Source organism: Vulpes lagopus, chromosome 1 (genome assembly GCF_018345385.1).
Source record: "Vulpes lagopus strain Blue_001 chromosome 1, ASM1834538v1, whole genome shotgun sequence".
Lineage (NCBI taxonomy): Eukaryota > Metazoa > Chordata > Mammalia > Carnivora > Canidae > Vulpes > Vulpes lagopus.
In genome coordinates, this window is record NC_054824.1 from 41,957,915 (window position 1) to 41,984,157 (window position 26,243).

A 26,243-nucleotide genomic window follows, 5' to 3' on the forward strand; every position below is an offset into this window, starting at 1 on the left:
GTTTTTTTCAATATTTATGAAAAATTTAATATGTACCAACTTCAATTGGTTCACAAAGATTATAGTAAAATTCTATATTCGCCTACTTAATCTTTGTGTTGCCTTTGATGATCTTTTTCATGGGATCCATCATTAGGACTACCTTTTATATGCTCATATCTGTGTTAGAGAAAGGATAGCCAGGTAGACCTGGCCTTCTCAATGTTTATACCAACCAGCTGCAACCTGGCCCTGACCACTTTTCAGCACGCCTGATATTTCTCCCTCATTGACTCCTTGGCTCATCGCTCTCAGAAATGTTCCAAATCTCTCCAGCCCATAAGCTTCCAATTTTTTCTCCTTGATCTCAGAGCAACTCTTACTTCACTGAGTGTTTTGGGACAATTACGGATACCTTTCATTATCTTAGCATTCCTCATTTTTTTCTTCATTCTTTCATATGACCTCTGGAATGGAATGGGATAGAATGGTCTAAAATGAACAACTATATTTTTTATGTCATTTTCTGTTAGCCTGAGGAGTCCTAAATACATGTTAATCCCTTTAAATTTAAGCATTTTAAATGACATTCTCCTAATTTTTAAAAATTATCCATTCAATCAGCAAACATTTACTCAGAATCTACTATATCAGACAATGGACTTAAAGAGGGGAAAAAAGTGAGCTTTGACTTTAAGGAGTTCACAAACTTATATTTATATAATCATTCTGTAATGTGGTGAGTGAAATAAGAAAATCAACAAATATTGTATTGAACTCTGACTACAGCCAGGCATTGTATTAAAATCATTTAATTCTTTAAAAAAGCATGATGAAAGTCTGTCCAAGGATGTTCTATGCTTATATTTTTATTGACTAAAAAACTGAGGTCTTGTGAGGCTAAATAACTTGTTAAGCATATATATAATCGGAGAGTGGAAGAGTTGATATTTGAACCTGACTCTCTGATTCCAAGGTTCGTGTACTAAAAGTATATTATCTCTAAAATGATAATGGGCTGTATAAAGTAATATGAGAGAATGGCAATGCCTGATTCCAGACCGGAATATTGCAAGGTTTCATGAAGCAAGTCATACCATATTGTCTTACTAAGTATAGCTGGATTTAGGGAAAAGAGTCCATGGGTCTTCTCCTGGAGGGCACTGTATATACAAGAGACTGCATGTAACTTACTATACACATAGCAAAGTGACTGTCAGTAGCATCAATACAGAAAAAGTGATCTGGTATTTGATAATAGGGTAGAAAGATAGAAGTGGTTGAAGATTATGCTGAGAAGTAGCCTGGGGCCTTGTCCTTGAGGGCCTCATATGGCACGATATGGAGTTTAGATTACATATAAAAAGCATTGGAAGCCAGTAAAATTTTATTTAAAAAAAACTCCAGGATCAGATTTGTATTACTTATTTACAACTCTACCTAGAATGAGAGAGAGTTAAAGAAGAAAGCCAGACAAGAACCAGAAACATAAGTTAGACAATTGTTCCAACAACCCAGGTGAGAGGTGATTAATGAGGGCTTTGCAGAGCAATGGCATTGGCAACAAGCAGATCTGCACTATCATTCTGGCTCTGCCACCTAGCCATCCACCAGCTGTGTGGCTTAGGGCTAGTTTTTAACCTCTCTAACTTTCAAGTTCTTAAAATGGTAAATAAGGGTAATAACTTCACAGAATTCTGGAAATAAATGTGATAATCTATATAAAATATTTAACATTTTGTTTAGCACACTTTTAAGTGTGCTATTTGATAGCACACAAATAAGTGTGCTTATTTGATAAGTTAGTGATATTGTTATATTTACTTGCAAAATCAATGCTTAACAGCTTTCTTAGGAGGCAGGACATGGAGCATTAGCTCAAGTTTTGGTTTCAGAAGTCAGGACTAAACTTTGTAGTTGATGGAACAGGACTAGTACACGAAGCTATAGAAATTTCTAGACACAAGCACATATAACTGGTGTCAATTTTAGTGCACAAACTTCAGATATATTTCATACTAAAACTGTATCAAGGCCTCTACCCATGTGAGGATTTCAACTTCAGAAACCACTGGGGCTCTTTCCCCCTTGTGGCTTCCTTCCGCTGAAAGATGCCACAAAACTCTTGGGGCTGCCCTTGGCTCTGTATGCTTGTTTGCATCCTGGCCCCGCAACCTGGGGAAAGACTCGGTTGTGTGGGACCTGGCGTGCTCACCCTCCTCCGGAGCCAAAAGTCTAAAGCAGAAGCCAGGCCCTTGATCCAAAATTATGACATTATTTCCTTGCATTCCTCTGCTATCCAGTATGAAGACAAGAGATGGTCTTCAAATCCTATTCAAGGACAATATTCACAGTAGATTCAAGAATATTTTATTGGTCAAATTACACTGTCATAGCAACAAACCCCAGAAACCCTATAATCTTTTCTGTTGCTCATGCTGCATGTTCATTTCACATTAGCTGGAGGGCTCTGCTGTGCATTGTGAACACTCTGGGACCCAGGATAACAAAATGTTTCCAGGCACTGTGACAGAGGGAAAGAAAAACCATCAGGAGTCCCTCATTGACTCTTAAAGCTTCTACCAGAAAGTGAAATGCTACTTTCTTTCATATTTAACATTAGCCAAAGCAAAGTCATAAGGGCACCCCAAAATCCTAAAGGTCAACAAAATAAAATTTCACCATGTACACAGAGAGAAACAGATATATTTGGTAAACAGCACTAAGGCCTATTATAGGTGCAAGTGACACTACACTCGCCACAACTTGTCCACAATGACCTTTCAATCTGTTCCTTAGTCTGCCGTCTGTAGTATACAAGTCTCTACTAATTTCCGCAGAAGCTCCAAAATGAGGCATTGCTTCCAGATGGAGGCTTTGTCTCCATCACACACAGATAACATCCCAGAGACCACCACCCTGAGGAATCTCAATCTTTCTAGAATGGCTCACATCTGCTTTTCTCTTCTCAAGCTTTCATTGCCCAACCATAGTCTTGAAGATAACTTCTACAATTTTTTTCAGCCAACACAGTTTTTAAAAAGCTTAAATCGGTATTACTCACCATCTCCAACTAATCTTTTTTTAAATTATTTATTTATTCATGAGAGACACAGAGAGAGGCAAAGACACAGGCAGAGGGAGAAGCAGGATCCCCTCGGAGAGCCCAATGTAGGATCAGATCCCTGAGTTCTGGGATTGTGCCCAGAACCAAAGGCAGAGCTCCACCTCTGAGATCTCCACCTAATCTAATTCCCTAGGCAAAAGGCTCTGAAATAAAAACTAAGACACATTTATGAAACAGCATAAGATAAAATGCTTTCAGTCATGAGGAAAAAAGATATTTGTGTGTGTCTATGTGTGTGTATAAATTATATTACATAAGTTTCAAAACTGACACATCTTAAGCAAAAGCCAGTGAGCAAACCATAGTCCTTATGAATGGTCTCAGATTTGGGAATAGTGATGATCTGACCAAGTCAGAAGGCAGAACATGGAAAGAGCCTCTGAGACAAAGGCAAAGAGAAAGAGGGAAGCTTAACAGTAGAGCCTGAGGGTGGGAGTGGCAGGAAAGGAGCTAAGGGCAGAGTCTGTTCATGAGTCATTTTGGATGGTTTTAGTGAATGGAGGAGTAAAGGATGATTTTTCAAGTTTGAGTCTGGTTCCGTGGGTGTTAGTATCATTTATTCAAGTATTTTACACTGAATGAGAAATAGGTGCTATTTTTCTCTAATTGAGGGAGGGGGTCTGGTTTGGTTATGTTGAATTTGATGCATCTGTGGAGTAACAAGAATAAAAAAAACATCTAGAGAGTATGAAGATATGTGAGCCTGGGTCTCAGGAATGATATTTAGATTAGAAATAAAGACTCCGGGGACACCTGGGTGGCTCAGCAGTTGAGCTTCGGCTTTTGTCTCAGGGTGAGGGTGTGATCCCCACGTCCAGGGACTGAGTCCCACATTGGGCTTCTGCGAGGAGCCTGCTTCTCCCTCTGTCTATGTCTCTGCCTCTCTTTCTCTATTTCTCTCATGAATAAATAAATAAAATCTTAAAAAAAAGAGAGAGAAAGATTTGGGTCTCATTAGTGCATAGGTGGGTGGTGAAGCTACAGAAGAGATGAAATCTCTCAGAAGAGTGAGAGGATAGGGAAAACCTGAAAGCTCATGTTGCCTTTGCATTGAGGAGAAAGAAATCATTTTTCAAGGTGACTACTGAATGTAACCATTAAACCATCTTTTCTCTGCAAGATGAGTGTTCATTCACATTCCCTTTGATAATTGATCTCTAGTATATTCCTATATGCTGATAAAATAAATTTTTAAAAATGACAACCCTGAAATATATGTATACATTTTCTACATATATGTAGAAATATATGTGTGTATATACATATATATAATAACTTAATCAAATGGTGTCACTACTTAATCTGTCAGCTAAATAATGATTGCTCTCACAAAAATCATAAATTGAGTTTTAATTATGTACCAGAGACTAGATTGAACACTTTACATAGTTGATTTAAATTTTCAGAAAGACTTCATTCAAATATGTAGCTGTATCTTCATTTGTTTTTGGAGGAAAACAGGCTTAAAAAGAGTTAAGAGAGAAGGTTAATACTGTATTTGTTTGCAATTTCTATTAACAGTTTGTATACTGGGCTATTAGATGAAAATATTGATCAATGATTTAGAATTGATAGACATCAAATGGTGATAATGTTTAGTTATTAGAGGTGAATTACAATTGAATTCAAAGTTTAATTCTCTTAATCTCACTGCAAAAAGATCACCAAAGAAAATATTTTAATCACACATGAACTACTAGTGAATTTCCCCCCCAGTTTTAATAGAGCTAATTAATACTCTCAGATTCCTATGTTTCCATTGGGTAGTATATACAGGGTATTTTGGATAGTACACTGAGCATTAGTGCCTCATCACTATAAACAATTATGTTGGACACTTATGAGAGCTAAAAGATGCCTTATCACCTCTGTCACCTCACAGTGTATATAAGCTCTGTTATGTACATAATCAAACAATTAGTAAAGAAAAGCTAACATTATTTCTGTACATAGCTACCCAGAAATTAAAGAATGGAAATGAGTAATGTATGTTGAAAAAAAATAAAATGGCAATAAATAACTCAAGTAAATAATTGGTAAGAATTTAGCTCACATTATGCATGTTTTTCATATTAAGATGAGAGTAATTAAAAAGAATTGCCAGTTTTGACACTGTCAGCATTTTTTAAAGTTTCCTTTACTTATATGCTACTTGATTCCACAAACCCATTAATCTATCTGCTATAATCTGACTGAAATATGTGATGAACAATTTTTGGCAAAAAAGGCTATTATAAATATAATACCAGTATGTTTTGTAGCGGATCTTCTCCCACACTACAATTAATTAAGATTAATAAAGATGAAGCAGCAAGCACCCTAGAATCAATGGGTAACTAGGTAATCTAATGAAATGGATAACTGCTCTTGTATTTTAGCTCTGGCCTAAATCTCTGACTGATCCAAAGGGATCTATTTTGTCAGCCTAAAAATTTAAGTGACAGTAAATAGTTAAACAAGGTACAATCCAATCCACTCGCGCAAATTTTGTTACTGTTTCTTTCCATGCAGTACAAATAGAAACCAATCCCCTTCTTTTCAATTTTACCACCTTTTGGTATTACATAACTATTTTTATTAATAACTATAAAGTTTTGATATACTACCATATTCACTGGGATTTTAGAAGTTAAATACCTAATATTCATTACTAACACATGCAATTTTAAATGGCTTAAATGGGTATTTAAGAAAGTTTCACCTCATCTGTGTATGGCAATGCTTAACGAATTACTTCAGAACAGATGTTAATGTTTAACACATTTATTTCTTGGATGTTCATTTGAAAAAAAAAATTTCTTAGGCTGTAAATTATCAGAGTGAGATGGAGATGGAGATGGAGATGGAGATGGAGATGGAGATGGAGATGGAGATGGAGATGGAGATGGAGATGGAGATGGAGATGGAGATGGAGATGGAGATGGAGATGGAGATGGAGATGGAGATGGAGATGGAGATGGAGATGGAGATGGAGATGGAGATGGAGATGGAGATGGAGATGGAGATGGAGATGGAGATGGAGATGGAGATGGAGATGGAGATGGAGATGGAGATGGAGATGGAGATGGAGATGGAGATGGAGATGGAGATGGAGATGGAGATGGAGATGGAGATGGAGATGGAGATGGAGATGGAGATGGAGATGGAGATGGAGATGGAGATGGAGATGGAGATGGAGATGGAGATGGAGATGGAGATGGAGATGGAGATGGAGATGGAGATGGAGATGGAGATGGAGATGGAGATGGAGATGGAGATGGAGATGGAGATGGAGATGGAGATGGAGATGGAGATGGAGATGGAGATGGAGATGGAGATGGAGAGAGAGAGAGGCAGAGACAGGCGGAGGGAGAAGCAGGCTCCATGCACCGGGAGCCTGATGTGGGATTCGATCCCGGGTCTCCAGGATCGCGCCCTGGGCCAAAGGCAGGCGCCAAAACCGCTGCGCCACCCAGGGATCCCTAAGAATTTGCATTTTAACAAATACTCAGGATGGTGACACTGAAGTTCTTGGTCTGTAAGTCACACTTTAGGAATTTAAGAATTTAGGTTAAAAAAAAGTTCAAAATTTAAAAGCTATGGGAATTCTGCAGATTCTATGACCCTACTTCTTGTAGCTTTATAATGAAGTTCTAAGAAGCCCTAATATTAAGAACTTTTTGTTGTTTAATTTTCTTCAAGTCCATATTTGTTCAAATCACTTGATCCAAAATAATCTTTAATCACAGATAATTAACATCTACTAGATATTTCTTGAAATAGAGTTAAGAAAATTCCTTTTAAGACTTTATTCTGAAAACCTCATAGTATTCTTGTCTTAAGGACCTAACTCTGGGAAACAAACAAGGGGTAGTGGAAGGGGAGGTGGGCAGGGGGATGGGGTGATTGGGTGATGGGCACTGAGGTGGGCACTTGACGGGATGAGCACTGGATGTTATACTATATGTTGGCAAATTGAACTCCAATTAAAAAATATACAAAAAAAAAAGCACTCCTTGAAAGTTTAAATATTCTTTGGAAGACTGAAATAGAGTCAAAATTATTTACTAGTCACCTACTCTCTGTTCAATGCTCTAGTTTTTATTTTGTTTTTGCCCATCTTCAGATCCAAATAAGATCCTTAACCTGTAACAAATGGAAATTCTGGTAACCAAAAAGATGTTCATAACTCTATTAATTTTGCATTACTGCATAACGAATGATCATACCAATAGCAGCTTACAACAACATACATTAACTATTTCACATTTCTGTAGGTCAGGAATTGGGACAGAACATACCTGGGTTCTCTGTTCAGGATTTCCCAAGGCTACAATTTAGGTACTGGTCAGATGTATTCTCATCTAGAGGATCAACTGGGGGAAAGACCATCTTCCAGGATCCCTCTGGTTGTGGAAAAAGTTTACTTCCCTGCATTGTGAGGCTGAGGTCACCTTTCTTCTCTGCCATCACCCAGGAGCCACCCTCACCTCCTAGAAGCTGCTCCATCCCTTGCTTTATTAATGTCTCCATTTTCACAACCTAGCAGCTTATTTTTTTACAAGGGGGATAGGGGGGTAGGGAGGAGTAGGGAAGGAGGGGAGAGGAAGAGGAAGGAGAGGGGAGATGGAGATGGAGATGGAGATGGAAATGGAGATGATGGAGATGGAGATGGAGATGGGGAGGAGATGGGGAGGAGATGGGGAGGGGAGGGGAGGGGAGGGGAGGGGAGGGGAGGGGAGGGGAAGACCTCATCAGGGACAGCACCTCCTCTTCCTATCCCTCTCTCTTCTTCTAAAGGTTTTCAACTAATTAAATCAGGCCCACCTGAGATGACCTCCTTTTTCATTAGTTCCAAATCAACTGGCTTGGAACCTGGGGTTATATCTGCAAAATCCTTTCACCTCTGCCACATTGTATTGGTTAGATGCATGCATGTTCTCTCACACTCAAGGAGAAGAGAGTACATAGGTGGGGATGTAAGGTTGGGGAAGTAGATAGACCATAGATTCCATGTTAATATTTGCCTTTCACAGTAAGATTAAGTCATATGTTCTTAAAATGACAAGTAAATCTTTAGGAAGGAGGGAAAAAAAACCACTTTAAGTCAATGGTGAATGGAAAAGATAAATACATGGAGAATTTTAGAATATGCTCATGATTGGGCCTTACACCAGAGTTTGTGATTTAATTGTGCATCAGTAGGATAAATACATCAGTGGGTTTTAAATGTTCTTGATCTTTGTTCAGTTAGGTGGACACCACTGCTTTCAATACTAGGAAACCAAAACGAGAAAGAATTAAAGTGCTTACCCAGTAGCTCACCTGTTTGTAATCTCATTGGAAGACCTGAAATACATAGGATTGTCTAATTGAACGCCTGCAGGAGAAGGGTCTATTGTAATTTGGGAATCATTTTAACCCACATTTTGATAAGACCTGAAACATCTAGTTTTACTTCCATAGCTAGATGAAACATTTATCTTAAAAAAAAAATAGTTTGCTTGCTTCCTTTCTTCCTAAATTCAACATGGAGTGAGAGCAATTTAGTCATGCAATGCTGGGGTGGAGGCAGAGGGTGATTGAACAGGGGATGATGAGAGTGGCCAGGCATGCAATGTCAAAGTTTGAGAAAGGAGGGGAGGGTGCCTACTTGAGAGTATCAACAATAGATTGGTTACCTAAATGGGGACTGAGCCCATTTACACTGGCAAATATTATTTAGGAGCCATTTTTTTCACTGTCAGAGAATGGCCGTGTAAATATAGATATGAAGAAAACCCCAATAAATCTTGTTATGATGTTGGATCAGAATTGGATTATCAATGTGAACTCATATCTGTGTCTGTTTATGTGTCCACTTTGTTCACTGGAAGAGCCTGGGAGCAGTGACACCTCCATATTAAGGAGATAATTTATTCCCTATATCTTGGCTTCAAAATACTATTGTCACTAAGAGGAACAATGGCTTCTTGAAGAAGTGGCTAACTCCAGGAATGGATGGGTAAATATGTAAAATGAGCCTGAAATAACTTATGAAAAAAGTACTCAGAGAATGTTTGGAACATGTCAAAAGAACAAGAATTGAGCTGGAGGAGTCTCCCATTGTAAATTAGGGATGATTTAAGCACATAAATAAATAAATAAATAAATAAATAAATAAATAAATAAATAAATATTTTGATGTACTCTCAACAATTTAGATTTCTTTTTTTTACCCCCTTACCTCAGGAGACATATCTAGAAAGAAGTTGCTATGACCAGTATCAAAGACGTTACTGCCTCTGTTCTCTAGGATTTTTATGTTTTCAGGCCTCATATTTGGGACTTTAATTCATTTGAATTTAGTTTTGTGTATGGTGTAAGAAAGTGGTCAAGTTTTATTCCTTTGCATGTTGCTCTCCAGTTTTCCATTTGTTGAAGAGACTTTTTCCTTTTTTTATAATAAATTTATTTTTTATTGGTGTTCAATTTGCCAACATACAGAATAAAACCCAGTGCTCATCCTGTCAAGTGCCCCCCTCAGTGCCCGTCACCCATTCACCCCCACCCCCTGCCCTCCTCCCCTTCCACCATCCCTAGTTCATTTCCCAGAGTTAGGAGTCTTTATGTTCTGTCTCCCTTTCTGATATTTCCCACACATTTCTTCTCCCTTCCCTTATATTCCCTTTCACTATTATTTATATTCCCCAAATGAATGAGAACATATAATGTTTGTCCTTCTCTGATTGACTTACCTCACTCAGCATAATACCCTCCAGTTCCATCCACGTTGAAGCCTATGGTGGGTATTTGTCATTTCTAATGGCTGAGTAATATTCCATTGTATACATAAACCACATCTTCTTTATCCATTCATCTTTCGATGGACACCGAGGCTCCTTCCACAGTTTGGCTATTGTGGACATTGCTGCTAGAAACATCGGGGTGCAGGTGTCCCTGCGTTTCATTGCATCTGAATCTTTGGGGTAAATCCTCAACAGTGCAATTGCTGGGTCTTAGGGCAGGTCTATTTTTAACTCTTTGAGGAACCACCGCACAGTTTTCCAGAGTGGCTGCCCCAGTTCACATTCCCACCAACAGTGTAAGAGGGTTCCCTTTTCTCTGCATCCTCTCCAACATTTGTGGTTTCCTGCCTTGTTAATTTTCCCCATTCTCACTGGTGTGAGGTGGTATCTCATTGTGGTTTTGATTTGTATTTCCCTGATGGCAAGTGGTGCAGAGCATTTTCTCATGTGCATGTTGGCCATGTCTATGTCTTCCTCTGTGAGGAGGAAAGACTATCCACTGGAAGAAAGACAGTCTCTTCAATAAATGGTGCTGGGAAAATCGGACATCCACGTGCAGAAGAATGAAACTAGACCACTCTCTTTCACCATACACAAAGATAAACTCAAAATGGATGAAAGATCTAAGTGTGAGACAAAATTCCATCAAAATCCTAGAGGAGAACACAGGAAACACCCTTTTTGAACTCAGCCACAGTAACTTCTTGCAAGATACATCCACGAAGGCAAAAGAAACAAAAGCAAAAATGAAGAGACTTTTTTCCTATTGAATATACTTTCTTCCTTTGTCAAAGATTAATTGACCACGGAGTCGTGGGTCATTTCTAGGTTTTCTATTCTGTCCCATTGATCTTTATGTCTATTCTTTTTTGTTTGTTTGTTTGTTTTAAAGATCTTACTTATTATTCATGAGAGACGAGGACAGGGAGGGAGAGAGCGAGAGGGAGAGAGAGACAGAGACAGAGACACAGGTAGAGGGAGAAGCAGGCTCCCTGCAGGGAGCCTGATGTGGGACTTGATCCCGGGTCTGCAGGATCAGGCCCTGGACTGAAGGCAGCGCTAAAGCACTGAGCCACCCGTGCCACCCTTTATGTCTATTCTTGTGCCAGTACCATACTCTTTTGATTACTATAGCTCTGTAATATAACTTAATGCAGAATTGTGATGTATCTAGCTTTGCTTTTCTTTTTCAAGATTACTTTGGCTATTCAGAGTCTTTTTTAGTTCCATATAAATTTTAGGATTGTTGTTCTAGCTCTGTGAAAATTGCTATTGGTATTTTAATAAGGATTTCATTAAATGTGCAGATTGCTTTGGGTGATATAGACATTTTAACAATATTTTTTCTTCCAATCCATGAACATGGAATGTTTTTCATTTCTTTCTCTCATCCTAAATTTGTTTTCATCAAAATTTTATAGCTTTCAGAGTACAGGTCTTTCACCTCTTTGGTGAGGTTTACTCCTAAGTATCTTCCTGGTTTTGGTGCAATTATGAGATTGATATCCTAATTTCTCTTTCTATTGCTTCATTATTGTGCATAGAAATGTAACAGATATTTTGTATTTGTGACTTTACAGAATTTATTTATTAGTTCTAGAAGGTTTTTTTGTGGAGTCTTTGGGTTTTTTATATAGAATAACATGTCACCTGCGAATAGGGAGTTTGAATTCTTCCTTGCTGATATGGATTCCTTTCCTTTCCTTTCTTTCCTTTCCTTTCCTTTCCTTTCCTTTCCTTTCCTTTCCTTTCCTTTCCTTTCCTTTCCTTTCTTTTTCCTTTTCCTTTCTTTCTTTCTTTCTTTCTTTCTTTCTTTCTTTCTTTCCTTTCTTCTTTCTTTCTTCTTTCTTTCTTCCTTTTTATTGTCTGATTGCCATGGTTAGGACTTCTGGTACTATGTTGAAAAACTGGTGAGAGTGAACATCCCTGTCTTGTTCCTTATTGTAGAGGAAAAGCTCAGAGTTTTTGCTCATTAAGGATAATATTAGCAGTGGGTTTTTCTTTTTTTTTAATTTTTATTTATTTATGATAGTCATACAGAGAGAGAGAGAGAGAGAGAGAGAGAGGCAGAGACACAGGCAGAGGGAGAAGCAGGCTCCATGCACAGGGAGCCCGACGTGGGATTCGATCCCAGGTCTCCAGGATCGCGCCCTGGGCCAAAGGCAGGTGCCAAACCGCTGTGCCACCCAGGGTTCCCAGCAGTGGGTTTTTCATATAGGGCCTTTATTATGTTGAAGTACGTTCCCTCTAAGTCCACTTTGTTGAGTGTTTTTATCATGAATAGATGATATACTTTGTCAAATGCTTTTTATTTATTGAAATGATCATATGGTTCTTATTCTTTCTTTTTTTAGTATTTTATTGAGAATTTTTGTATCTGCATTCATTAGGGATATTGACTTATACTTTTCTTTTTTTTATATGTTATTTTTATATAGTTTCAGTATCAGAGTAATGCTAGCAATGATGTGGAGAAAGAAGGACCCTCTTACACTGTTGGTGGGACTGCAAACTGGTACAGTCACTCTGGAAAACCGTATGAAATTTCCTCAAAAAGTTAAAAATAGAACTACCCTATGATCCGAGAATTGCATTATTTATCAAAATAACACAAATATACTATTTCAAAGGGATGCATGCACCATGATGTTTATAGCAGTATTATCTATCACAAACAAATTATGGAAACAATCCAAGTGTCCATCGACTGATCAATGGATAAAGAAGATGTGGTGTTTATATATATGCAATGGTATATTACTCAGCCATATAAAAGAATGAAATCTTGCTATTGGCAATGACATTCTTTTAAATGTTTACTAAAAAGAAATACCATCAAGAAAAGGAATTAGAACAGTATGGAATCCATTCAAAAATTCTCCTTTTTAGCTTTTGAGAAGACAGAGCATATGGGCTTATTTCAATCCAGATGCGATTTTTCTTGCTGCTAAAATGTCCGTATGTGAGATGGAAGCAGGGTGATTGAAGGAAAACTGATATCAAGTAGATATAAAGGTGATTTGTTTGTTTGCTTGTTTATTGGTTTCCACTCCCTGGCCATCAGGAAAGGAACCACTTTTTTTATTCTTGCTGAGGTTCTTGAGAGATGCTTGTTGCTTTCAAGATCAGGGGGTTATCTTGGAACTCTTAATCTTCCTTAACTATCTCAGCTGGTGTCTGGTCCATGGGCACCTCCACCTGCACGTCCTTGTCTTCTCTGACTTCCGGGGATCCCTGGGTTTCCATGCTAGGAGTCTGAGCTTGGTACACGTCGCTGTCTGCACCGTTTGGGATTAAAGATTCTACCAGCATTTTATTCTTTCCCTCTTTGGCATAAAACACAGAATCCTGTTCCTTATGGGAAGCGTTGTCGTACTTATGAGGTTCTTTTCCTTGGGAATCCTCTATTTTCTTTCTTTGTGAGCACTTCTCCATGTCTGTATACTTTAGTTGGACCTCACTGGGCACCTTTGAGGATTTCCAGTAAGGGAAATACTTGAAGGTCTCCAGTCCTGCTGCAACATAAAAGTGGTTGTCTTGCAGATCCTTGGAGTTGTCCAAAAGATGCCGGTTCATGGTAAATAATTTTCTCAGCCTTCTAGAGGGAAGACCTATAGACTTATGCTAAGTAAAATAGGTCAGTCAGAGAAAGACAAATACCATATGATTTCACTCATATGTGGAATTTAATAAACAGAACAAATGAGCAAAGGGAAGAAAGAGAGAGGCAACCAAGAAACAGACTCTTAACTATAGAGAACAAACTGCTGGTTACCAGAGGGAAAGGGATGGGTAAATGTGTGAATTAGTTAAAGGAGATTAAAGAGAGCTCTTGTGATGAGCATTGGGTATTGTATGGAAGCACTGAATCACTATATTTTACACTTGAAACTAATATTTCACTGTATGTTAACTAACTAGAATTCAAATAAAAACTTAAATATATAAATTCTATAAAAAATGAACAAATGAAAAGAAGACAAATCTTTCCTTATAGTATAAATCCATGTAATGTATGAAGAAAGAATTAAAAATTCACCACTTGGTAAATATCATAGTAATTGACACAGCCTAGAATCATCTATGATGCTAAAAATACTAGGTGAAATTTTAATGATAATCAGTATATTTTTTAAAAATCTTATCTCCACATACAACAAGTAAACAACAACAAACTTAATTTTAAAAGGAAGAAAAAAAGACTGTTTTAAATGGAAAATCACAGCAGACATGACTCCAGTCAAGTGATCAAGTTAACATCACCAGCTTTGGGATGAAGTCCAAAATAACATTCAATGAATTAAAGCACAGCATGCACTGACTGGGTCTAATCATGAGAAAATATATGACAAATTGAATGTCTTTATAAAAAATAACTCTGCAGATACATATGCCCTTGCATTAAGACTATGACAGTCAATGGAAGAATGAGGAACCATTCCAGAGTAAGGAGAAAAAAGAGAAATGATAACTACATGCAACTGACTATTCTTGTTTGGATATTTCACAATACATTTTATTGTTAGACAATTATAAAAAATTTGAATGGGGTTTGTGGATTAGATAGTGTTAGTTTGTACCATAACAAAGTAAAACAAACTAGGTGTCATAAACAATAGATGTTTGTTTTCTCATAGTTCTGGAGGCCGAAAGTCAAGATAAAGGTGTTATCAGGTTGATTTCTTTATAGGCCTCGCTCTTCAGTTTGTAGACAGTTGCCCCCTTGCTGCCTCTTCACATGGTGGTCCCACAATGTATATATATAAATATCCCTGGTATCTCTTCATGTGTTCAAATTATCTCTTCTCATCGGGCATCAGTCAGATTAGACTGGAATCCATCCTACTGGCCTCATTTTAATCACCTCTTTAAAGGCCCCGTCTCCAAATACAGTCATGTTCTAAAGCATCAAGGTTTGGGACTTCAACATATGAATTTTAAGTGGATAAAATTTAGCCCTTAACAGATGGTGTGAACAAATCAGTGTTAAATTCCTGATTTTGGTGGACCTATTTGGTTGTGTTAAACAATGTCCTTTTCAGGATTTATACACTAAGAAATTTAAAAGGGAGAGGATATCAAATCCTCAACTTACTCTTTGGTTCAGGGCAAAACAAGTTATTTGTGCTATTCTTTCAAAAAGAAAGTAGAACTAATAAGAAAAAAAGCTTATGAGTGGCATTATGGAAGATGTATCAATGTCATTGTGAGGGAAAGGGGTAAGAGCATGGCAATGTTTGCTTTGTGATCATTACATGTTTTTCTAGTTTTAGTTCATGTTGCAAACTACAGGAAAAGTGAATATAGATAGAATCACTTTCTTGCTCTGTGAAAGAAATCTAGGCAGGTAAACAAAATAGAGTCCTAAGGAAAAAAAAAGAGAAATAAAGCTCTAGCTCAGTATAGTCAGGAAGATGAAAGATTTTTGATGCCTCAGGCATAAAACTTTACATCAACTTTTGACATCTTAAGTGGAGAGCTCTGAGAAGTAGGAGGAAATGCAATTTGGGTTGGCTGTGAATAAACGCAAAGCATTAGAATGAAGAGTAAGTTAAAGTAATTTCTGGAAAAGACAGAAGCTAATCAATATTAATTAATAATTAAAAGCATTTGACAGTATATAAAGAGAAAACACCTGGTTTTCCTTCACACTGATCCTCTCTCCTTTGACTGTTATTATCATATTTAACTGCATTCAACATGTTTAGTTGATTAGTGACCCTGTTTGTGTGAATGACATTTTGGAGAATATAAGACAAATTCTCTCAAATAAAGGACTTAGGATCTTGGGGTGAAGATTTAAAAAAAAAAGCTCCAGTTACACTACACTGTACTGCTGTTACACTACAACATGTGAGACCTGTTTTGCAGTTCATTGATTAAGAAAAAACATGGGGGTCAGAGAGTGAGAAAGTATGGAAATTAACCAGTTTGCTATGCTCTCTCCTTCAAGTCTTTTTATATGCTGCAAATATATAAAAATATATTTTATTTTTCCTCTCCTCTCCTCTCTTGGGCTTCCATTCTTTTGAATAACTCCTACATAGCTATAAGTGCCTAGCAGCATGATCTCTATTACGTAGACAATAAAGAGACTTCAAAAATTTTTGAGAAGGGAATTCGCATAATCAGACTTTAATTTGAGATCCATTCAATATTTCAAAAAAATGATTCATGATGCTCAGGCACAGTAAATTTTACTTTTTCCAGACATTCTTTCCTGATACCCCAAGAACATGGGTTGAATGCTTCCCTTATGGGTTGTCTAGGATCCCATACTTATAACTACTAAAGGACCACCATCATTGCGATCTGCTTGGATGTCTGGATTTCCTACTAGCCTATATGTCTCATGAGCAAATAATGTTTCACTGACAGATCCTCATCACTTAGCTTGCTTCCTCATACAAAGAAGTTTGCAAAAACTATTTGATGAATCAAAGAATAAATACCTGCTGAAAACACAAGTAACTGAAGAGCATGTAAACTCAGAGGAATTTTTTCCACTTGGAGAATCACTTACAAGTTAGGTGAAAATTGAACTGGTGTTTTATTTTATTATTTTATTATTTTTATTTTTTAAAGATCTTATTTATTTATTCATAGAGACACACACAGAGAGAGACAGACAGACAGACAGAGACACAGAGACACAGGCAGAGGGAGAAGCAGGCTCCATGCAGGGAGCCTGACATGGGGGACTCGATACCTGGTCTCTGGGATCAGCCCTGGGCTGAAGGTGGTGCTAAAGCGCTGAGCCACACGGGCTACCCTCAACTGGTATTTTAAGTATGGATATGACTTGAAAGGACAAAGAGGGAAAGGGTTCCTAGACTGAGGTAACAGTATTGTGCAAAGACATCTAGACGCAAGCTGTGTTCTGAGAATGATCCATTTTAACTGGATCGAGAGACTAGTCTAACTGGAATATACACTTTTTTAGGTATTGCATTAGGTATTTTTGGAACAAAAATTGGGGGCTAGGTTGTAAAAGATATTAAGTTTAGAAGTATAAACTATGTCGTAGGTCATGTGAATCCAATAGAATTTTTAAACAGGGAATTAATATTTTCAGAGCTCTGTTTGGGGGTTTATTTATTAATTCATTACCAGTTTTCTTAGTTTCTCCACTAGTCCAGTCACTGTGTCAGATTCTAAGTATAACACAGAAGAATTATCATGGAAGTCACTCTGAAACACATGTGAAGACTAGAAAGACAGCAAAGAAAACAAGCCAGTTACAATAATATTGAAATAGCCTATTGAAAAGTAATGAGACCTTTGCCAAGAAACTGGCAGTGGAAATCCCTGCAGTTATTTTAATAAGTATAATATAGCTTACCAAAAATTATATGTATATATGTATACATATATGTGTATACATAATTACATAAAATTATGTTTACATATGTAAAATTATATGTAATTATATAAAATCATGTATGTAAAATTATGTGTATATATATATATATATATATATATATAATGGAAAAGGTCTGTTAATTGGGACAAGGTAATCTTTTTCGGACTGTCTCAGTTTATAATACTGAGTTTCAAATCTTCCTAAGCTATTCATAAAGGTTCAACTAAAGTAAGCACATTTTAACAACATGTATTTATTTATTTACTAAAGATTTATTTATTCATTTCAGAGAGAGAGAGCATGAGCAGGATGGGTTTGGGTGAGGCAGAGAGATAGGGAGGAGCAGACTCCACACTGAGCAAAAGGATACTGGGCTTGATCCCAGGACCCCAGGAATAAGTTGGAGGCTTATAAATGGATCTTAGTTCCTATTACATGGATGATCTAATTCAAGTAGTCTTGGTTTGTGACCCAGTCATTTAAAAATATTCCCTCAGCTCCAACCAATCAGAATAGGATCAACATTTACTATTTTTTTCTCCAAAGGCTGTGGTAGCAAAGTAGAGCTTAGACTTCATTGGTCTCTCTTGTCTAAAGCCTCTGCCAAAGAAAGTGTGTGGGGTGGGGCAAGGTTAATTAATATTGATTCACTGATTTAACTGTATCTACTTTAACTTACTTAGAGAATCGTACCTAATAGATTAGATTAGGACATTTCTCTGGCCTCTTGGTTTTGCTGACCAGTGTAAAAAAAGCTTTGATTCATAATACATTTGGGGCTAAACATATTCACAGCCTGATCCTAAACTTTACTTAAATTTTCAAGGAGGAAATCTATCAATATTCTGACCATGAAAATGTCCCACTGCTTTGCTTTTTTATCCCAGCTCCTAAGAATGCCTTTTAAAACACAAGACTTTAAGAAATATTGTCCATATCTTTAAACTGACAAAATTGGCTTTGTATTGGCAGCCACTGGGATTATAAGTGTAATGACTAGAAGAAGATAATGAGCTTCTAGGGTGACCACCTTGTCTTTCCTCCCTCATTGAAATGATGATGAATGTCCCAGAAAGTGTCAAAGTTAGTTGTCCCTGTTCTTTTTTTTTATTCCATTGTAGGTTTAGGGGTCAGAAATTACCTTAGTGTCATGAAAAATCGGTTTAGTTACCTTGGCATACTTCCATGTAACTGATGCATTCTTAAAGCTCATTTTTCTTAAATACGACTGTTGCAGCTGAATATTATTAATGCCAGTCATTGAAAGGTTTATTTCTAAAATGTGTATAGAAAAATACAATATCATTATATTTTGAGCAGTTTTACAATTTTAAAGGTAATATATTGAGGGTAAGGTTTCAATCGTGTATGTGTTCAGTTGCAACCACAATCCTGCAAAATCATAAGAATCATTGAAAATGTGGAGGCTGCTAGTTAAAAGAACAGTATATTGAATAATTAGAAATTATACCATATGTATTTTTTAAATACTGGTCTCATCTTTATTCATAGTATATTGGTGATTTTTAAAAAGGATTTGTTTCTAGAATAAACAAGAAGACTTCAAAAGCAGACTCAGATTTCAATGAAATAGTTTAGCATTAATAAATTAAATGAAGCTTAATAATAAATCACAGTGTGCAATTGTATGACTAAGATACTATTATTATCCTGATTGTACAGATAAGGAAACTTGAGGCACGAAGTATCTTGCCCAAAGTCATACATCTAGTGAGTGTTAGAGTAAAGATTTGAATCCTAGCAACCTGGCACTAAAGCCTGTGTTTTTAACTACTGTGCATTTGCTGTGCTATGTGCATTTGCTCCTCTGAGCCTAGAAACAGTGGGGACCATGTTTGCCAGTGTGAGCTGCCAGCAGCCGGTAGCCAAGTGGCAGAGAGACTATGGGAGCATCAGCTGTTGAGGGGCTCAGAGTACTCAAGCTGCTACTACTTTATAGTTGCAAGGCAGTAGAAATGAGAGACAGGAGGCAGATCTAAGAGGCCTCTGCCTCACTAGAGTTATATTACCAGAAAAATAAATCTGCAGAATTTAATGAAGTTCCAAGAGTAAATTCATTTCTACTGAGATCAAAATAGGTTTTCTAATCCTGAGTGATGAAAACAAATCCTTCCACTGAAGTATCTTCAGTTTCCTGTTAGTTATAGTCTCAAGGTATAGCCATCTTTAAAGAAGTTAGATCACTAGCTTGGTGGTCAGAGTAGCAGAATATAGGATGGGCTGTGCTATGGTCTGAATAAACAATCATTTGTGTTCCCATAATTCATGTGTTGAAATTATAATGCCCAATGTGATGGTATTAGTAGGTGAGGCCTTTGGGAGGTATTTAAGTCATTACAGTAAAATCATCATGAATAGGATTTGTTTCTTATAAAAGACTCCAGAGAGATCTTTTGCCCCTTCCAACATGTGAGGACACAGTGAGAAATCCCTGACCTGGAGGAAGGCCCTCACTTAACCATGCTGGCAGCCTGGCTTTGGATTTCTAGCAATCAGAAGTGTGAGAAATAAATTTTCATTGTTTCTAAGCTATTTAGTCTGTAGTATTTTGTCATAGCAGCCTGAATAGACTAAGACAGCCTGTGAATCACAAAATATTTTTAAAGGGCTAATAAGCCAGAGAATTTGGTATTTCTCCCTTCCAGATCTTATTGGTTTTAAACTTCTAGTTATTCTTAAAATGACTTGATATTAATTTCTCCTTATTTCTTCTTTCATCTTTCTTTCTGAAGCTCTTGATCTTTCTTGATTCTCTAAAAATGTCCTACACTCAGGGATAGTATTCAATAAGAATGCACCTGCATACCTGATAAGATATTCTCATGATCAGCGCCTATGCTATTTGTATTGTTAATTATATCGATTATCATCCCTGCTTATGCCAGTATGTCCATGTCTTAGTCCATGTCTTAGTCAATGATTGTTTTCTTCTTTTCAAGAATTTTCACCATCCAGGCGTACCTGGGTGCCTCAGTGTAAGGTCTGCTCAGCTCAGGTCATGATCTGAGGATCCTGGATGGATCCCCATTTTGTGCTCTATGCTCAGCAGGGAGTATGCTTCTCCCTCTCTCTCTGTCCCTCCCCTCACTCATGCTCTCTCTTAAATAAATGAATAAAAATTTATTTAAAAAACCAGAGGCATGGTCAACATAATTTATTCAGCTAATATTTACTAAGCAGCCAGTCTACCATGATCAGTTAGAGATACTAGTCTACTGTCAAGAATAGAATGAGGGCAGTCCAGGTGGCTCAGTAGTTTAGCACTGCCTTAAGCCCAGGGTGTGATCCTGGAGACCTGGGACCGAGTCTACGTCGGGCTCCCTGCGTGGAGCCTGCTTCTCCCTCTGCCTGTGTCTCTGCCAATCTATCTCTCTCTGTGTCTCTCATGAATAAATGAATAAACATCTTTATTAAAAAAAAAGAATAGAATTACAAAGATTCTTCCTACTGATGGATTTTGCAGGCCAGTGGGAGAAGATACTCAAAGAGAAACAACAAAAAAGATAATACAGTTAATTTTATATTTTCATGGAAAGTGATAAGTGCTTTGTTGAAAAAAAGGGCGTATTGGGAATTGAGAGCATTGAGGAGTTGGTCATTGCAATTTACATAGAGTAGTGAAATTAGATTTGCTGTAAAAGCTGACATTTGAGTAAATACTTGAAGACAGAGATGCAGATATTTGGGATAAAAAAGGGTAAGTAAGATTTAGCCCTGAGCACACCAATGAGAAGGACCTAAGAAGGAACAACCAGTGACTTATAAGTGACATCCGAAGTTTGAGTTCTGGAAAATGAGAGACTAATGAGTACTGATGAAGAGGGAGAAATCAATGTGTGGAATTCTGCTGATAGATCAAGGAAAATGAAGACAGAGCATTGACTTTTGGATTTAGCAAGATGAGAGGCATTGGTGACATTTACTCAGCAGTTTCATGGAGCTATCAGTGCAAAAGTTGGATTGGAGTAGATTAAACAGAAAATGAGAGAAGGACTGAAGAAAACAAGTGCAGCAACTCTGGAGGAATTTTACTGCAAAGGGGAGTAGTGAAATGAAGCTGTGGCTCTTAGGGGATATTATGTGTATATACATATATATGTATGCATGTGTACATGTATGTGTATCTGGAAGATGTTTGCTGAAAGACATTATCCACTTGAGTAAAAATTGAAGCATGAGAAGAAAGATTGAAACTTAGGGAAATGGGAAATGGTTGCATTTTATAAGAGATAGAGAAAATGCAACCAGATAAAAGAAAAAGTGCAATCAGAGCAGAGATTTTATAGAAATAAAAATAAGAACACCCAAACATTCCTCTTCTTTCTATATATGGTATTCCTCACAGGGGTTTTGGAATAACTAGGTTATAGTCTGAATAAAACTGTTTAATGGAGGGTATTGGACAAAGCCACACTCCTGTGGGGGTGCTGTGTTTGAGGACACTGCATGCTCGTGACTGGGAGAGAAATCACTTGAAGAGTAGCAGCTGGCCAATCAAACACATCCCAACAGGGTGGCGCTATTTTGGTGAATTCATTACAGCTTAACTGTCAGAATTGGATTCATGCTAATGAAGCTCACAGAGAATACAAATTTATTTATTTAAATAAGGCACATTCTCTTCTGACTAATGCAAGAGACATTACCACATTTTGTCTTTTAGTCCTTTACTTTTTTAAGTCTATCTCCCTTCTCTTCATATTTTTTTCAGGCTCTTTCAACACAGCTAAATATAATTATTTCAATATGTGTTACCTTAGTTACAGTCAAATGCAGTCAAGCCTCCCTAAGAGCATTCTTAGGTCACTTTGATCAGATTACAGGTGCATAAAGAATGTCTCAAATCAAATGATTTAGACAAATGTGGTGACGATAATGCTTATTCTACATTTTGAAGCTCCCTAATTAATGTATCACAGGGTAACATTTACTACAGTGGGAGGGAACTTTATGTATATATCATATGCTACTCATGGGTAGTGGTTGAGTTCTTTAAAAGTATGGCTATCCATACTCATCCAGGAGACCAGACAGGACCTTCAGAAAAGCCAGATACTGATTATTTCCATCCCTTTGGGCTCCCCTTTCACATATCTACAGCAGATATTTAGCCATATGCTCCTAGGGTAAGCACTAAATAACACTTGTTAAATGGAGTTGTTCAAGATATAGCATGGTCTACCAATTTGGTATTGTATATGGTTACCAGCAACAGACATAAGAAAAATGAGCATAGTAATATCAAGTACAAAGGCCCGAAAGTTCATATTCTAGGGTAGACGTGATGACTTCATGATGCCATAACACCACAGGCTATCATTGGCACCATTCGTTCTTTGTGACTTTCATCCTTGAGGGTCTCATTGTCATTGGTAGTCACTATAGCTCTAGCCTCCATGTCTCCATAAAAGGCAAAAGGGCTATAGATCCTGCCCATTGAATTCAGCTTCCCAAAAGCCTCACGCAAAACTTCTATTCATATCTCACTGGCCACAAATTGATCTTTCTAAAAAAAAAACCAAACAAACAAATAAACAAAAAAAACTGGAAACATAACGTTCTATAGCTGGACACAATGCCACCCCAGTAAAACCATGATTTTGTTACCAAGGAAGAAGAAAATGATGTGTTTTAAATAGGCAATAAACTTTTTTCACAGTTGGACTGGGTTATAAACCCTCTAGGAAGGTTTTTTATGTTTATTTATTTTTCTTTCAGAGACAGAGAGAGGGGCGGAGGGAGAGGAAGAGAGGGAATTTTAAGCAGACTCTATGCCCAGCACGTGTGTTGGATGTGGGGCTTGATCTCACAACCCTGAGATCATGACCTGAGCCAAAATCAAGAGTCAGATACTTAGCTGACTAAGCCACCCAGGCATTCCATCCAAAAGGCTGTTTTTAAAAAATCTGATGATCTATGTATTAATGCCTTAATTTTATTTCAAATTGTTATGCTTGAGATTTTATTTTTACTTGAATGTTCTTGATTGGTTTCTGCTATTGCTATGTTTAACTAGATTTTTAAGAGTGCTGCTCCAAATATTCATGGGTGATCTTCATGCACATTTTTTACATATAGAGTCAGTTTTCTTCTTTATTGCCACGACTATTATTTTTCCAGGCCAATTCTGTTAATAGCTTTTCCCTTAAACTTATACTTTACTCTGCAAAACAAATATTTTATTTCACATGTACTCTTCCATATAATAGTTTTCATCTCATTATGCTAAAGATGAATACCACTATAAGCTTGTTGAGTTTCTGTATAATCTATCTTTCCAAAGCTCTAATGATTTATAATATTTCAATAATTATAATTATTAATTTAGACCTCTCAGGTTTTTTTCTTTACAATATATTCCTCAAACATAAGAAGATAACATTTCTATTTAAATGATTCCCCAAATGATGTTTTCTTTTTAATTTTCCTGTGTTAGATAATCTTATGTTCATAATGATAACAATTCTATGAAGATGTGGGTTTTTTTCACCTTTCTTAATGTTAAGGCTAAATAATAAACATTTATAAAAATGCCCATATCTACAGGATCTTAAAATCCAATTTTATTTATTTATTTAGTTTTTAAAAAAGATTTTATTTATTTATTCACGAGAGACACAGAGAGAGAGGCAGAAACATAGGCAGAGGGAGAAGCAGACTCCCTGTGGGGAGCGCCGTGCAAGACTTGATCTCAGGACCCCAGGATGATGCCCTGAGCAAAAGGCAGACACTCAACCATTGAACCACCCAGGCACCCCTTAAAACCCAATTTTAAACCAACTTTTAAAAAAGATTTTTTAGAATTTATTTATTTTAGTGAGAGAGAGAGAGAGTTCAGAGGGAGGGGCAGAGGGAGAGAGAGAATCTCAAGCTGACTCTGTGTTGTATGCAGAGCCTGAGGGGGAACTTGAACCCACGATTTGGAGATCATGACCTGAGCTGAAACCTAGTGTCAGACAGATGCTCAACTAACTGAGCTACCCAGTTGCCTCTAGACCAATTTAAAAAAATAGTAGTACATACTTCCTAAATACTTATCCTGTATCAGAGTAGTAATCATATGCAGACATACAAACATCAATAATACTAGACCTGATTTATTTATTTATTTATTTAACCTGATTTAATGACAAAACATGTAAGTAAATGAACATCCTAGAGAATCAGAGACTTCTCAGATGATTCTAAAGAAAAGATAGTTGGGGGAAAATATTGAATTAAAGAAAAAGATTCTTGAGGAATTTTTGAGAATGGGGCAAGTATATTCCTAAAAGCGAGCTTATTAGGAAAACATACTAGTGGGTCTGACCACCAGTGGAGGTGTGACAAGAATCACAAGAAAGAGCAGAGTTGATATGAACAGGTGTCAGAAGCAGGCAAGATTAAAAGCACTCTAATATTGCCACACACGAGTCTGAAATTATTCCATAAACCAGCATTTATCAAATTGTCTTCATAAACATTCATGATCTTTCCTTCTCTAGGCATCAGAATTGATGAATAAATAGATTCAGAAAATACTGAATACTATTCTATATTCTTATAGAAAAATGTCGATAGCATCAAAATACTCTGAGAAGCCTATAATAATAAAAACAGTTACAACCACAATTTCCTAAGCTTATTTGTCCAAATAACTTTTGTTTTTATACCCCAACCCTATTTTGGATTTCAATTCATATTCATGGAACACAATATGAAAGACAATGTTATGGACTTTGTAGAAAGCTTTGAATATGAAATCATATCAATGTACTTTTCATGTTTCAAAATTTCATTTTAGTAGTTATATTAAATTGGGAACTTGGAGTGACCAAAGGCCAGAAACCAGTTATCGGGCTATTGTTCCAGTCCAAAAAGGAGATCATGAGTTCTAAGCAGATTGATGTTAGTGGAGCAAAAGAAAAAATAATGGATTTGGGATATATTTTAAAGTTAGAATGAGAAAATTTATGGGTAATGTAATAGAAAAGAATTATTCTTATATAGGTAATAAAGCCCAGATTACTGCAAAAGAGAATAGGGGATATTATATGGGAGTGCTTACCTATCCAAATGAGATCATCAAAGCCTTGTGAAAGATGCTTGATTTTGAAATGGAGAAAGACAAATGCCTATTAAGTTTTCAAAGTCTCTTGACATGAAATAGTGATAATACAAAGCAAATATTTTAGCTTGAAATAAAATTATTTCCCTCATAAGAACATTTGATCGTAATATAATTTGGTATTAAAAGTTCAATTTTTGACATAAATGTGTCTTATAAATGTCTTGAGAACATATGTATTTTGTCAGTGGGGTAGCACACCAGGATGAGATTGAGAAAATCATGTAAACTGTCAGCCTGAACAAGGAAGATATGGCAGAAATGTGATCCGAGAAATAATGTGCTGGCAATGCACTGGGAACTAGAAGATGATAGTGCAGTGTATTTCTGCAACATGTGTAACAGAGAGTGAAGAAACAAGTCTTTATTGGTTCTTTCTATTTTTAACATTTTCATGGATGTTTGCAGTATTTGAGGGACAAAGAATTTAGAAACCTAAAATTGTGTTCTTGGTCATTCTCTTATTTATTTATTTACTTTTCTTAACATCAAATTCTCTCAATTTGGACGCTATTACCCAAAGGTTTCATCAATCTTGACAATAATTTGATGTTTCTACAATACTAAAGAGCTGAGAATTTGGGGCATTAGTGATTATCATAATAAACATAATGTTTCATAACTTTTATTAGGATTAGAATAAGGTAAAACTAACCATTTAGTTGAGGTGAGTATGCCTTTGAGCTATCTTTATTTGAGCTCTTTTATGTTTATTACAATACAGACTGCAAGAGTATACATCACAGTTGAAATAATGTAAGAAAAGTAAACCAAGACTTCCAATATCTCCAAATTCTAGAAGAATATCGTAAATCTTAGATGAAAGTGAAATTTAGATTAACATCTATCCTAGATAATTTAAGTGTAAAATACCCAACT

The 26,243-nt window shown here is 36.7% G+C and overlaps 1 pseudogene; it reads right to left on the bottom strand.

Moving 5' to 3' along the window:
• Positions 1-12,820: 12,820 nt before the first annotated feature.
• On the bottom strand, positions 12,821-22,655 carry LOC121486615 (annotated as a pseudogene).
• Between the last annotated feature and the right edge of the window lie 3,588 nt (positions 22,656-26,243).